Source organism: Lucilia sericata, unplaced genomic scaffold (genome assembly GCF_015586225.1).
Source record: "Lucilia sericata isolate MDLA Ls3-8-SP2 unplaced genomic scaffold, ASM1558622v1 Contig000748F_arrow, whole genome shotgun sequence".
Classification (NCBI taxonomy): Eukaryota; Metazoa; Arthropoda; class Insecta; order Diptera; family Calliphoridae; genus Lucilia; species Lucilia sericata.
This window is the reverse complement of record NW_023994745.1, coordinates 120,828-134,152: the sequence shown is the minus strand read 5'-3', so window position 1 is coordinate 134,152 and position 13,325 is coordinate 120,828.

Sequence of the window (13,325 nt, the reverse complement as noted above, 5' to 3'; positions counted from 1 at the left end):
AAAACACACATTATGCAACAAATTATGTACCATATTAAAGTGCAATCATAATGCTTTAAAATGGTGCATAAATGACTGTCATAGCATGAAAACTGTCAATGTTATTTGCAACCATATCGGAACCTCAAACTACCGCGTTTTTAAAGCTGTGAAAATAATTCTACCAATCTATCCCATTGGCCATTTTCTAAAAATATATTATGGAATAAATTATATATCAAAGCAAATGGCAACTATAGTGCAATAAAAAGATATATAAACGACTGTTATAACATGAAAACTATAAAAGTTATTTGCAACCATATCGGAGCCTTAAATTACCGCATTTTTGAACCTGTACCAATAAATATACCGATCTATCCAATTTTTGTAAAAATTCATTATGCCACAAATTATACACCAAAATAAAGTGCAACTCTTATGCTTTAAAATGATGCATAAACTATTGCCCTAGCATGAAAACTGTCAAAGTTATTTGCAACAATATTGGAACCTCAAATTACCGCGTTTCTAAACATAGAACAATAATTCTACCGATCCATCAAATTGACCATTTTTTAGACGAACACATTATGCTACAAATGATATACCAAATTAAAGTGCAATCATAATGCTCTAAAATGATTCATAATTGACTGTCATAGCATGAAAACAGTCAAAGTTATTCACAGCCATATCGGAACCCCAAATTACCGCCTTTTTAAACCTGGGAAAATAATTCTACCGATCTATCCAATTGGCCATTTTCTAAAAATACATTATGCAATAAATTATATACCAAAACAAATGGCAATTTTAATGCTTTAAAATGGTGCATAAACGACTGTCCTAGCACGAAAACTGCCAAAGTTAATAACAACCATATCGGAACCTCAGATGACTGCGTTTATTAAATATAGAACAATAATTCTACCGATCTATCAAATTGACCAATTTGTAAAAACACACATTATGCTACAAATGATATACCATATTAAAGTGCAATCATAATGCTTTAAAATGATGCATAAATGACTGTCATAGCATGAAAACTGTCAATGTTATTTGCAACCATATCGGAACCTCAAATTATCGCGTTTTAAACATAGAACAATAATTCTACCGATCCATCAAATTGACCATTTTTTAGACGAACACATTATGCCACAAATGATATACCAAATTAAAGTGCAATCATAATGCTTTAAAATTATGCATAAATGACTGTCATAGCATGAAAACTGTCAAAGTTATTCACAACCATATCGGAACTTCAAATTACCGCCTTTTTAAACCTGGGAAAATAATTCTATCGATCTATCCAATTGGCCATTTTCTAAAAATACATTATGCAATAAATTATATACCAAAACAAATGGCAATTTTAATGCTTTAAAATGGTGCATAAACGACTGTCCTAGCACGAAAACTGCCAAAGTTAATAACAACCATATCGGAACCTCAGATGACTGCGTTTATTAAATATAGAACAATAATTCTACCGATCTATCAAATTGACCAATTTGTAAAAACACACATTATGCTACAAATGATATACCATATTAAAGTGCAATCATAATGCTTTAAAATGATGCATAAATGACTGTCATAGCTTGAAAACTGTCAAAGTTATTCACAACCATATCGGAACTTCAAATTACCGCCTTTTTAAACCTGGGAAAATAATTCTACCGATCTATCCAATTGGCCATTTTCTAAAAATACATTATGAAATAAATTATATACCAAAACAAATGGCAATTTTAATGCTTTAAAATGGTGCATAAACGACTGTCCTAGCACGAAAACTGCCAAAGTTAATAACAACCATATCGGAACCTCAGATGACTGCGTTTATTAAATATAGAACAATAATTCTACCGATCTATCAAATTGACCAATTTGTAAAAACACACATTATGCTACAAATGATATACCATATTAAAGTGCAATCATAATGCTTTAAAATGATGCATAAATGACTGTCATAGCATGAAAACTGTCAATGTTATTTGCAACCATATCGGAACCTCAAATTATCGCGTTTTTAAACATAGAACAATAATTCTACCGATCCATCAAATTGACCATTTTTTAGACGAACACATTATGCCACAAATGATATACCAAATTAAAGTGCAATCATAATGCTTTAAAATTATGCATAAATGACTGTCATAGCATGAAAACTGTCAAAGTTATTCACAACCATATCGGAACCTCAAATTACCGCGTTTTTAAACCTGGGAAAATAATTCTACCGATCTATCCAATTGGCCATTTTCTAAAAATACATTATGCAATAAATTATATACCATAACAAATGGCAATTTTAATGCATAAACGACTGTCATAGCACGAAAACTGCCAAAGTTAATTGCAACCATATCGGAACCTTAGATTACTGCGTTTATTAAACATAGAACAATAATACTACCGATCTATCAAATTGACCAATTTGTAAAAACACACATTATGCTACAAATGATATACCATATTAAAGTGCAATCATAATGCTTTAAAATGATGCATAAATGACTGTCATAGCGTGAAAACTGTCAATGTTATTTGCAGCCATATCGGAACCTCAAATTACCGCGTTTTTAAAGCTGTGAAAATAATTCTACCGATCTATCCAATTGGCCATTTTCTAAAAATATATTATGCAATAAATTATATACCAAAACAAATGGCAACTATAATGCAATAAAAAGATATATAAACGACTGCTATTTTGAACCTGTACCAATAAATATACCGATCTATCCAATTTTTGTAAAAATTCATTATGCCACAAATTATACACCAAAATAAAGTGCAACTCTTATGCTTTAAAATGATGCCTAAACTATTGCCCTAGCATGAAAACTGTCAAAGTTATTCGCAACCATATCGGAACCTCGGCATCGGAATCATAGCGTTTCTAAACATAGAACAATAATTCTACCGATCCATCAAATTGACCATTTTTTAGACGAACACATTATGCTACAAATGATATACCAAATTAAAGTACAATCATAATGCTTTAAAATGATGCATAAATGACTGTCATAGCATGAAAACTGTCAAAGTTATTCGCAACCATATAGGAACCTCAAATTACCGCCTTTTTAAACCTGGAAAAATAATTCTACCGATCTATCCAATTGGCCATTTTCTTAAAATACATTATGCAATAAATTAGCTACCAAAACAAATGGCAATTTTAATGCATAAACGACTGTCCTAGCACGAAAACTGCCAAAGTTAATTGCAACCATATCGGAACCTCAGATTACTGCGTTTATTAAACATAGAACAATAATTCTACCGATCTATCAAATTGACCAATTTGTAAAAAAACACATTATGCTACAAATGATATACCATATTAAAGTGCAATCATAATGCTTTAAAATGATGCATAAATGACTGTCATAGCATGAAAACTGTCAATGTTATTTGCAACCATATCGGAACCTCAAATTATCGCGTTTTTAAACATAGAACAATAATTCTACCGATCCATCAAATTGACCATTTTTTAGACGAACACATTATGCCACAAATGATATACCAAATTAAAGTGCAATCATAATGCTTTAAAATTATGCATAAATGACTGTCATAGCATGAAAACTGTCAATGTTATTCACAACCATATCGGAACCTCAAATTACCGCCTTTTTAAACCTGGGAAAATAATTCTATCGATCTATCCAATTGGCCATTTTCTAAAAATACATTATGCAATAAATTATATACCAAAACAAATGGCAATTTTAATGCATAAACGACTGAACTAGCACGAAAACTGCCAAAGTTAATTGCAACCATATCGGAACTTCAGATTACAGCGTTTATTAAACATAGAACAATAATTCTACCGATCTATCAAATTGACCAATTTGTAAAAACACACATTATGTAACAAATTATGTACCATATTAAAGTGCAATCATAATGCTTTAAAATGGTGCATAAATGACTGTCATAGCGTGAAAACTGTCAATGTTATTTGCAGCCATATCGGAACCTCAAATTACCGCGTTTTTAAAGCTGTGAAAATAATTCTACCGATCTATCCAATTGGCCATTTTCTAAAAATATATTATGCAATAAATTATATACCAAAACAAATGGCAACTATAATGCAATAAAAAGATATATAAACGACTGCTATTTTGAACCTGTACCAATAAATATACCGATCTATCCAATTTTTGTAAAAATTCATTATGCCACAAATTATACACCAAAATAAAGTGCAACTCTTATGCTTTAAAATGATGCCTAAACTATTGCCCTAGCATGAAAACTGTCAAAGTTATTCGCAACCATATCGGAACCTCGGCATCGGAATCATAGCGTTTCTAAACATAGAACAATAATTCTACCGATCCATCAAATTGACCATTTTTTAGACGAACACATTATGCTACAAATGATATACCAAATTAAAGTACAATCATAATGCTTTAAAATGATGCATAAATGACTGTCATAGCATGAAAACTGTCAAAGTTATTCGCAACCATAGAGTAACCTCAAATTACCGCCTTTTTAAACCTGGAAAAATAATTCTACCGATCTATCCAATTGGCCATTTTCTTAAAATACATTATGCAATAAATTATCTACCAAAACAAATGGCAATTTTAATGCATAAACGACTGTCCTAGCACGAAAACTGCCAAAGCTAATTGCAACCATATCGGAACATCAGATTACTGCGTTTATTAAACATAGAACAATAATTCTACCGATCTATCAAATTGACCAATTTGTAAAAAAACACATTATGCTACAAATGATATACCATATTAAAGTGCAATCATAATGCTTTAAAATGATGCATAAATGACTGTCATAGCATGAAAACTGTCAATGTTATTTGCAACCATATCGGAACCTCAAATTATCGCGTTTTTAAACATAGAACAATAATTCTACCGATCCATCAAATTGACCATTTTTTAGACGAACACATTATGCTACAAATGATATACCAAATTAAAGTACAATCATAATGCTTTAAAATGATGCATAAATGACTGTCATAGCATGAAAACTGTCAAAGTTATTCGCAACCATATAGGAACCTCAAATTACCGCCTTTTTAAACCTGGGAAAATAATTCTATCGATCTATCCAATTGGCCATTTTCTAAAAATACATTATGCAATAAATTATATACCAAAACAAATGGCAATTTTAATGCATAAACGACTGAACTAGCACGAAAACTGCCAAAGTTAATTGCAACCATATCGGAACTTCAGATTACAGCGTTTATTAAACATAGAACAATAATTCTACCGATCTATCAAATTGACCAATTTGTAAAAACACACATTATGCAACAAATTATGTACCATATTAAAGTGCAATCATAATGCTTTAAAATGGTGCATAAATGACTGTCATAGCATGAAAACTGTCAATGTTATTTGCAACCATATCGGAACCTCAAACTACCGCGTTTTTAAAGCTGTGAAAATAATTCTACCAATCTATCCCATTGACCATTTTCTAAAAATATATTATGGAATAAATTATATATCAAAGCAAATGGCAACTGTAGTGCAATAAAAAGATATATAAACGACTGTTATAACATGAAAACTATAAAAGTTATTTGCAACCATATCGGAGCCTTAAATTACCGCATTTTTAAACCTGTTCCAATAAATATACCGATCTATCCAATTTTTGTAAAAATTCATTATGCCACAAATTATACACCAAAATAAAGTGCAACTCTTATGCTTTAAAATGATGCCTAAACTATTGCCCTAGCATGAAAACTGTCAAAGTTATTTGCAACCATATCGGAACCTCAAATTACCGCGTTTCTAAACATAGAACAATAATTCTACCGATCCATCAAATTGACCATTTTTTAGACGAACACATTATGCTACAAATGATATACCAAATTAAAGTGCAATCATAATGCTCTAAAATGATTCATAATTGACTGTCATAGCATGAAAACAGTCAAAGTTATTCACAGCCATATCGGAACCCCAAATTACCGCCTTTTTAAACCTGGGAAAATAATTCTATCGATCTATCCAATTGGCCATGTTCTAAAAATACATTATGCAATAAATTATATACCAAAACAAATGGCAATTTTAATGCATAAACGACTGAACTAGCACGAAAACTGCCAAAGTTAATTGCAACCATATCGGAACCTCAGATTACAGCGTTTATTAAACATAGAACAATAATTCTACCGATCTATCAAATTGACCAATTTGTAAAAACACACATTATGCAACAAATTATGTACCATATTAAAGTGCAATCATAATGCTTTAAAATGGTGCATAAATGACTGTCATAGCATGAAAACTGTCAATGTTATTTGCAACCATATCGGAACCTCAAACTACCGCGTTTTTAAAGCTGTGAAAATAATTCTACCAATCTATCCCATTGGCCATTTTCTAAAAATATATTATGGAATAAATTATATATCAAAGCAAATGGCAACTATAGTGCAATAAAAAGATATATAAACGACTGTTATAACATGAAAACTATAAAAGTTATTTGCAACCATATCGGAGCCTTAAATTACCGCATTTTTGAACCTGTACCAATAAATATACCGATCTATCCAATTTTTGTAAAAATTCATTATGCCACAAATTATACACCAAAATAAAGTGCAACTCTTATGCTTTAAAATGATGCCTAAACTATTGCCCTAGCATGAAAACTGTCAAAGTTATTTGCAACCATATCGGAACCTCAAATTACCGCGTTTCTAAACATAGAACAATAATTCTACCGATCCATCAAATTGACCATTTTTTAGACGAACACATTATGCTACAAATGATATACCATATTAAAGTGCAATCATAATGCTCTAAAATGATTCATAATTGACTGTCATAGCATGAAAACAGTCAAAGTTATTCACAGCCATATCGGAACCCCAAATTACCGCCTTTTTAAACCTGGGAAAATAATTCTACCGATCTATCCAATTGGCCATTTTCTAAAAATACATTATGCAATAAATTATATACCGAAACAAATGGCAATTTTAATGCTTTAAAATGGTGCATAAACGACTGTCCTAGCACGAAAACTGCCAAAGTTAATAACAACCATATCGGAACCTCAGATGACTGCGTTTATTAAATATAGAACAATAATTCTACCGATCTATCAAATTGACCAATTTGTAAAAACACACATTATGCTACAAATGATATACCATATTAAAGTGCAATCATAATGCTTTAAAATGATGCATAAATGACTGTCATAGCATGAAAACTGTCAATGTTATTTGCAACCATATCGGAACCTCAAATTATCGCGTTTTAAACATAGAACAATAATTCTACCGATCCATCAAATTGACCATTTTTTAGACGAACACATTATGCCACAAATGATATACCAAATTAAAGTGCAATCATAATGCTTTAAAATTATGCATAAATGACTGTCATAGCATGAAAACTGTCAAAGTTATTCACAACCATATCGGAACTTCAAATTACCGCCTTTTTAAACCTGGGAAAATAATTCTATCGATCTATCCAATTGGCCATTTTCTAAAAATACATTATGCAATAAATTATATACCAAAACAAATGGCAATTTTAATGCTTTAAAATGGTGCATAAACGACTGTCCTAGCACGAAAACTGCCAAAGTTAATAACAACCATATCGGAACCTCAGATGACTGCGTTTATTAAATATAGAACAATAATTCTACCGATCTATCAAATTGACCAATTTGTAAAAACACACATTATGCTACAAATGATATACCATATTAAAGTGCAATCATAATGCTTTAAAATGACGCATAAATGACTGTCATAGCTTGAAAACTGTCAAAGTTATTCACAACCATATCGGAACTTCAAATTACCGCCTTTTTAAACCTGGGAAAATAATTCTATCGATCTATCCAATTGGCCATTTTCTAAAAATACATTATGCAATAAATTATATACCAAAAAAAATGGCAATTGTAATGCTTTAAAATGGTGCATAAACGACTGTCCTAGCACGAAAACTGCCAAAGTTAATAACAACCATATCGGAACCTCAGATGACTGCGTTTATTAAATATAGAACAATAATTCTACCGATCTATCCAATTGGCCATTTTCTAAAAATACATTATGCAATAAATTATATACCATAACAAATGGCAATTTTAATGCATAAACGACTGTCCTAGCACGAAAACTGCCAAAGTTAATTGCAACCATATCCGAACCTCAGATTACTGCGTTTATTAAACATAGAACAATAATTCTACCGATCTATCAAATTGACCAATTTGTAAAAACACACATTATGCTACAAATGATATACCATATTAAAGTGCAATCATAATGCTTTAAAATTTGCATAAATGACTGTCATAGCGTGAAAACTGTCAATGTTATTTGCAGCCATATCGGAACCTCAAATTACCGCGTTTTTAAAGCTGTGAAAATAATTCTACCGATCTATCCAATTGGCTATTTTCCAAAAATATATTATGCAATCAATTATATACCAAAACAAATGGCAACTATAATGCAATAAAAAGATATATAAACGACTGCTATAACATGAAAACTATAAAAGATATTTGCAACCATATCGGAGCCTTAAATTACCGCATTGTTAAACCTGTACCAATAAATATACCGATCTATCCAATTTTTTTAAAAATACATTATGCCACAAATTATACACCAAAACAGAGTGCAACTGTAATGCTTTAAAATGATGCATAAATGACTGTCATAGCATGAAAACTGTCAAAGTTATTCACAACGATATCGGAACCTCAAATTACCGCGTTTTTAAACCTGGGAAAATAATTCTACCGATTTATCTAATTGGCCATTTTCTTAAAATACATTATGCAATAAATTATATACCAAAACAAATGGCAATTTTAATGCTTTAAAATGGTGCATAAACGACTGTCATAGCACGAAAACTGCCAAAGTTAATTGCAACCATATCGGAAACTCAGAACAATAATTCTACCGATCTATCAAATTGACCAATTTGTAAAAACACACATTATGCTACAAATGATATACCATATTAAAGTGCAATCATAATGCTTTAAAATGATGCATAAATGACTGTCATAGCGTGAAAACTGTCAATGTTATTTGCAGCCATATCGGAACCTCAAACTACCGCGTTTTTAAACATAGAACAATAATTCTACCGATCCATCCAATTGGCCATTTTCCAAAAATATATTATGCAATAAATTATATACCAAAACAAATGGCAACTATAATGCAATAAAAAGATATATAAACGACTGCTATAACATGAAAACTATAAAAGATATTTGCAACCATATCGGAGCCTTAAATTACCGCATTTCTAAACCTGTACCAATAAATATACCGATCTGTCCAATTTTTGTAAAAATTCATTATGCCACAAATTATACACCAAAACAAAGTGCAAATGTATTGCTTTAAAATGTTGCATAAACGATTGTCCTGGCATGAAAACTGTCAAAGTTATTTGCAACCATAACGGAACCTCAAATCATAGCGTTTTTAAACATAGAACAACAATTCTACCGATCCATCGAATTTACAATTTTTTAGAAGAACACATTTTGCCACAAATGATATACCAAGTTAAAGTACAATCGTAATGCATCAAAGTGATGCATAAATTATTGTCATAGCATGAAAACTGTCAAAGTTATTCGCAACCATATCGGAACCTCAAATTACCGCCTTTTTAAACCTGGGAAAATAATTCTACCGATCTATCCAATTGGCCATTTTCTAAAAATACGTTATGCAATAAATTATATACCAAAACAAATGGCAATTTTAATGCATAAATTATTGTCATATCACGAAAATTGCCAAAGTTAATTGCAACCATATCGGAACCTCAGATTACTGCGTTTATTAAACATAGAACAATAATTCTACCGATCTATCAAATTGACCAATTTGTAAAAACACACATTATGCAACAAATTATGTAACATATTAAAGTGCAATCATAATGCTTTAAAATGGTGCATAAATGACTGTCATAGCATGAAAACTGTCAATGTTATTTGCAACCATATCGGAACCTCAAACTACCGCGTTTTTAAAGCTGTGAAAATAAGTCTACCGATTTATCTAATTGGCCATTTTCTTAAAATACATTATGCAATAAATTATATACCAAAACAAATGGCAATTTTAATGCTTTAAAATGATGCATAAATGACTGTCCTAGCACGAAAACTGCCAAAGTTAATTGCAACCATATCGGAACCTCAGATTACAGCGTTTATTAAACATAGAACAATAATTCTACCGATCTATCAAATTGACCAATTTGTAAAAACACACATTATGCAACAAATTATGTACCATATTAAAGTGCAATCATAATGCTTTAAAATGGTGCATAAATGACTGTCATAGCATGAAAACTGTCAATGTTATTTGCAACCATATCGGAACCTCAAACTACCGCGTTTTTAAAGCTGTGAAAATAATTCTACCGATCTATCCAATTGGCCATTTTCTAAAAATATATTATGGAATAAATTATATACCAAAGCAAATGTCAACTATAGTGCAATAAAAAGATATATAAACGACTGTTATAACATGAAAACTATAAAAGTTATTTGCAACCATATCGGAGCCTTAAATTGCCGCATTTTTGAACCTGTACCAATAAATATACCGATCTATCCAATTTTTGTAAAAATTCATAATGCCACAAATTATACACAAAAATAAAGTGCAATTCTTATGCTTTAAAATGATGCCTAAACTATTGCCCTAGCATGAAAACTGTCAAAGTTATTTGCAACCATATCGGAACCTCAAATTACCGCGTTTTTAAACCTGGGAAAATAATTCTACCGATCTATCCAATTGGCCATTTTCTAAAAATACATTATGCAATAAACAATAAAACAAATGGCAATTTTAATGCATAAACGACTGTCCTAGCACGAAAACTGCCAAAGTTAATTGCAACCATATCGGAACCTCAGATTACTGCGCTTATTAAACATAGAACAATAATTCTACCCATCTATCAAATTGACCAATTTGTAAAAACACACATTATGCTACAAATGATATACCATATTAAAGTGCAATCATAATGCTTTAAAATTATGCATAAATGACTGTCATAGCATGAAAACTGTCAATGTTATTTGCAACCATATGGGAACCTCAAATTACCGCGTTTTTAAAGCTGTGAAAATAATTCTACCGATCTATCCAATTGGCCATTTTCTAAAAATATATTATGCAATAAATTATATACCAAAACAAATGGCAACTATAATGCAATAAAAAGATATATAAACGACTGCTATAACATGAAAACTATAAAAGATATTTGCAACCATATCGGAGCCTTAAATTACCGCATTTCTAAACCTGTACCAATAAATATACCGATCTATCCAATTTTTGTAAAAATTCATTATGCCACAAATTATACACCAAAACAAAGTGCAAATGTAATGCTTTAAAATGTTGCATAAACGATTGTCCTGGCATGAAAACTGTCAAAGTTATTTGCAACCATAACGGAACCTCAAATCATAGCGTTTTTAAACATAGAACAACAATTCTACCGATCCATCGAATTTACAATTTTTTAGAAGAACACATTTTGCCACAAATGATATACCAAGTTAAAGTACAATCGTAATGCATCAAAGTGATGCATAAATTATTGTCATAGCATGAAAACTGTCAAAGTTATTCGCAACCATATCGGAACCTCAAATTACCGCCTTTTTAAACCTGGGAAAATAATTCTACCGATCTATCCAATTGGCCATTTTCTAAAAATACATTATGCAATAAATTATATACCAAAACAAATGGCAATTTTAATGCATAAATTATTGTCATAGCACGAAAATTGCCAAAGTTAATTGCAACCATATCGGAACCTCAGATTACTGCGTTTATTAAACATAGAAAAATAATTCTACCGATCTATCAAATTGACCAATTTGTAAAAACACACATTATGCAACAAATTATGTACCATATTAAAGTGCAATCATAATACTTTAAAATGGTGCATAAATGACTGTCATAGCATGAAAACTGTCAATGTTATTTGCAACCATATCGGAACCTCAAACTACCGCGTTTTTAAAGCTGTGAAAATAAGTCTACCGATTTATCTAATTGGCCATTTTCTTAAAATACATTATGCAATAAATTATATACCAAAACAAATGGCAATTTTAATGCTTTAAAATGATGCATAAATGACTGTCCTAGCACGAAAACTGCCAAAGTTAATTGCAACCATATCGGAACCTCAGATTACAGCGTTTATTAAACATAGAACAATAATTCTACCGATCTATCAAATTGACCGATTTGTAAAAACACACATTATGCAACAAATTATGTACCATATTAAAGTGCAATCATAATGCTTTAAAATGGTGCATAAATAACTGTCATAGCATGAAAACTGTCAATGTTATTTGCAACCATATCGGAACCTCAAACTACCGCGTTTTTAAAGCTGTGAAAATAATTCTACCGATCTATCCAATTGGCCATTTTCTAAAAATATATTATGGAATAAATTATATACCAAAGCAAATGGCAACTATAGTGCAATAAAAAGATATATAAACGACTGTTATAACATGAAAACTATAAAAGTTATTTGCAACCATATCGGAGCCTTAAATTGCCGCATTTTTGAACCTGTACCAATAAATATACCGATCTATCCAATTTTTGTAAAAATTCATTATGCCACAAATTATACACAAAAATAAAGTGCAACTCTTATGCTTTAAAATGATGCCTAAACTATTGCCCTAGCATGAAAACTGTCAAAGTTATTTGCAACCATATCGGAACCTCAAATTACCGCGTTTTTAAACATAGAACAATAATTCTACCGATCCATCAAATCGACCATTTTTTAGACGAACACATTATGCTACAAATGATATACCAAATTAAAGTGCAATCATAATGCTCTAAAATGATGCATAATTGACTGTCATAGCATGAAAACAGTCAAAGTTATTCGCAACCATATCGGAACCTCAAATTACCGCCTTTTTAAACCTGGGAAAATAATTCTACCGATCTATCCAATTGGCCATTTTCTAAAAATACATTATGCAATAAATTATATACCAAAACAAATGGCAATTTTAATGCTTTAAAATAGTGCATAAACGAAAACTGCCAAAGTTAATTGCAACCATATCGGAACCTCAGATTACTGCGTTTATTAAACATAGAACAATAATTCTACCGTTCTATCAAATTGACCAATTTGTAAAAACACACATTATGCTACAAATGATATACCATATTAAAG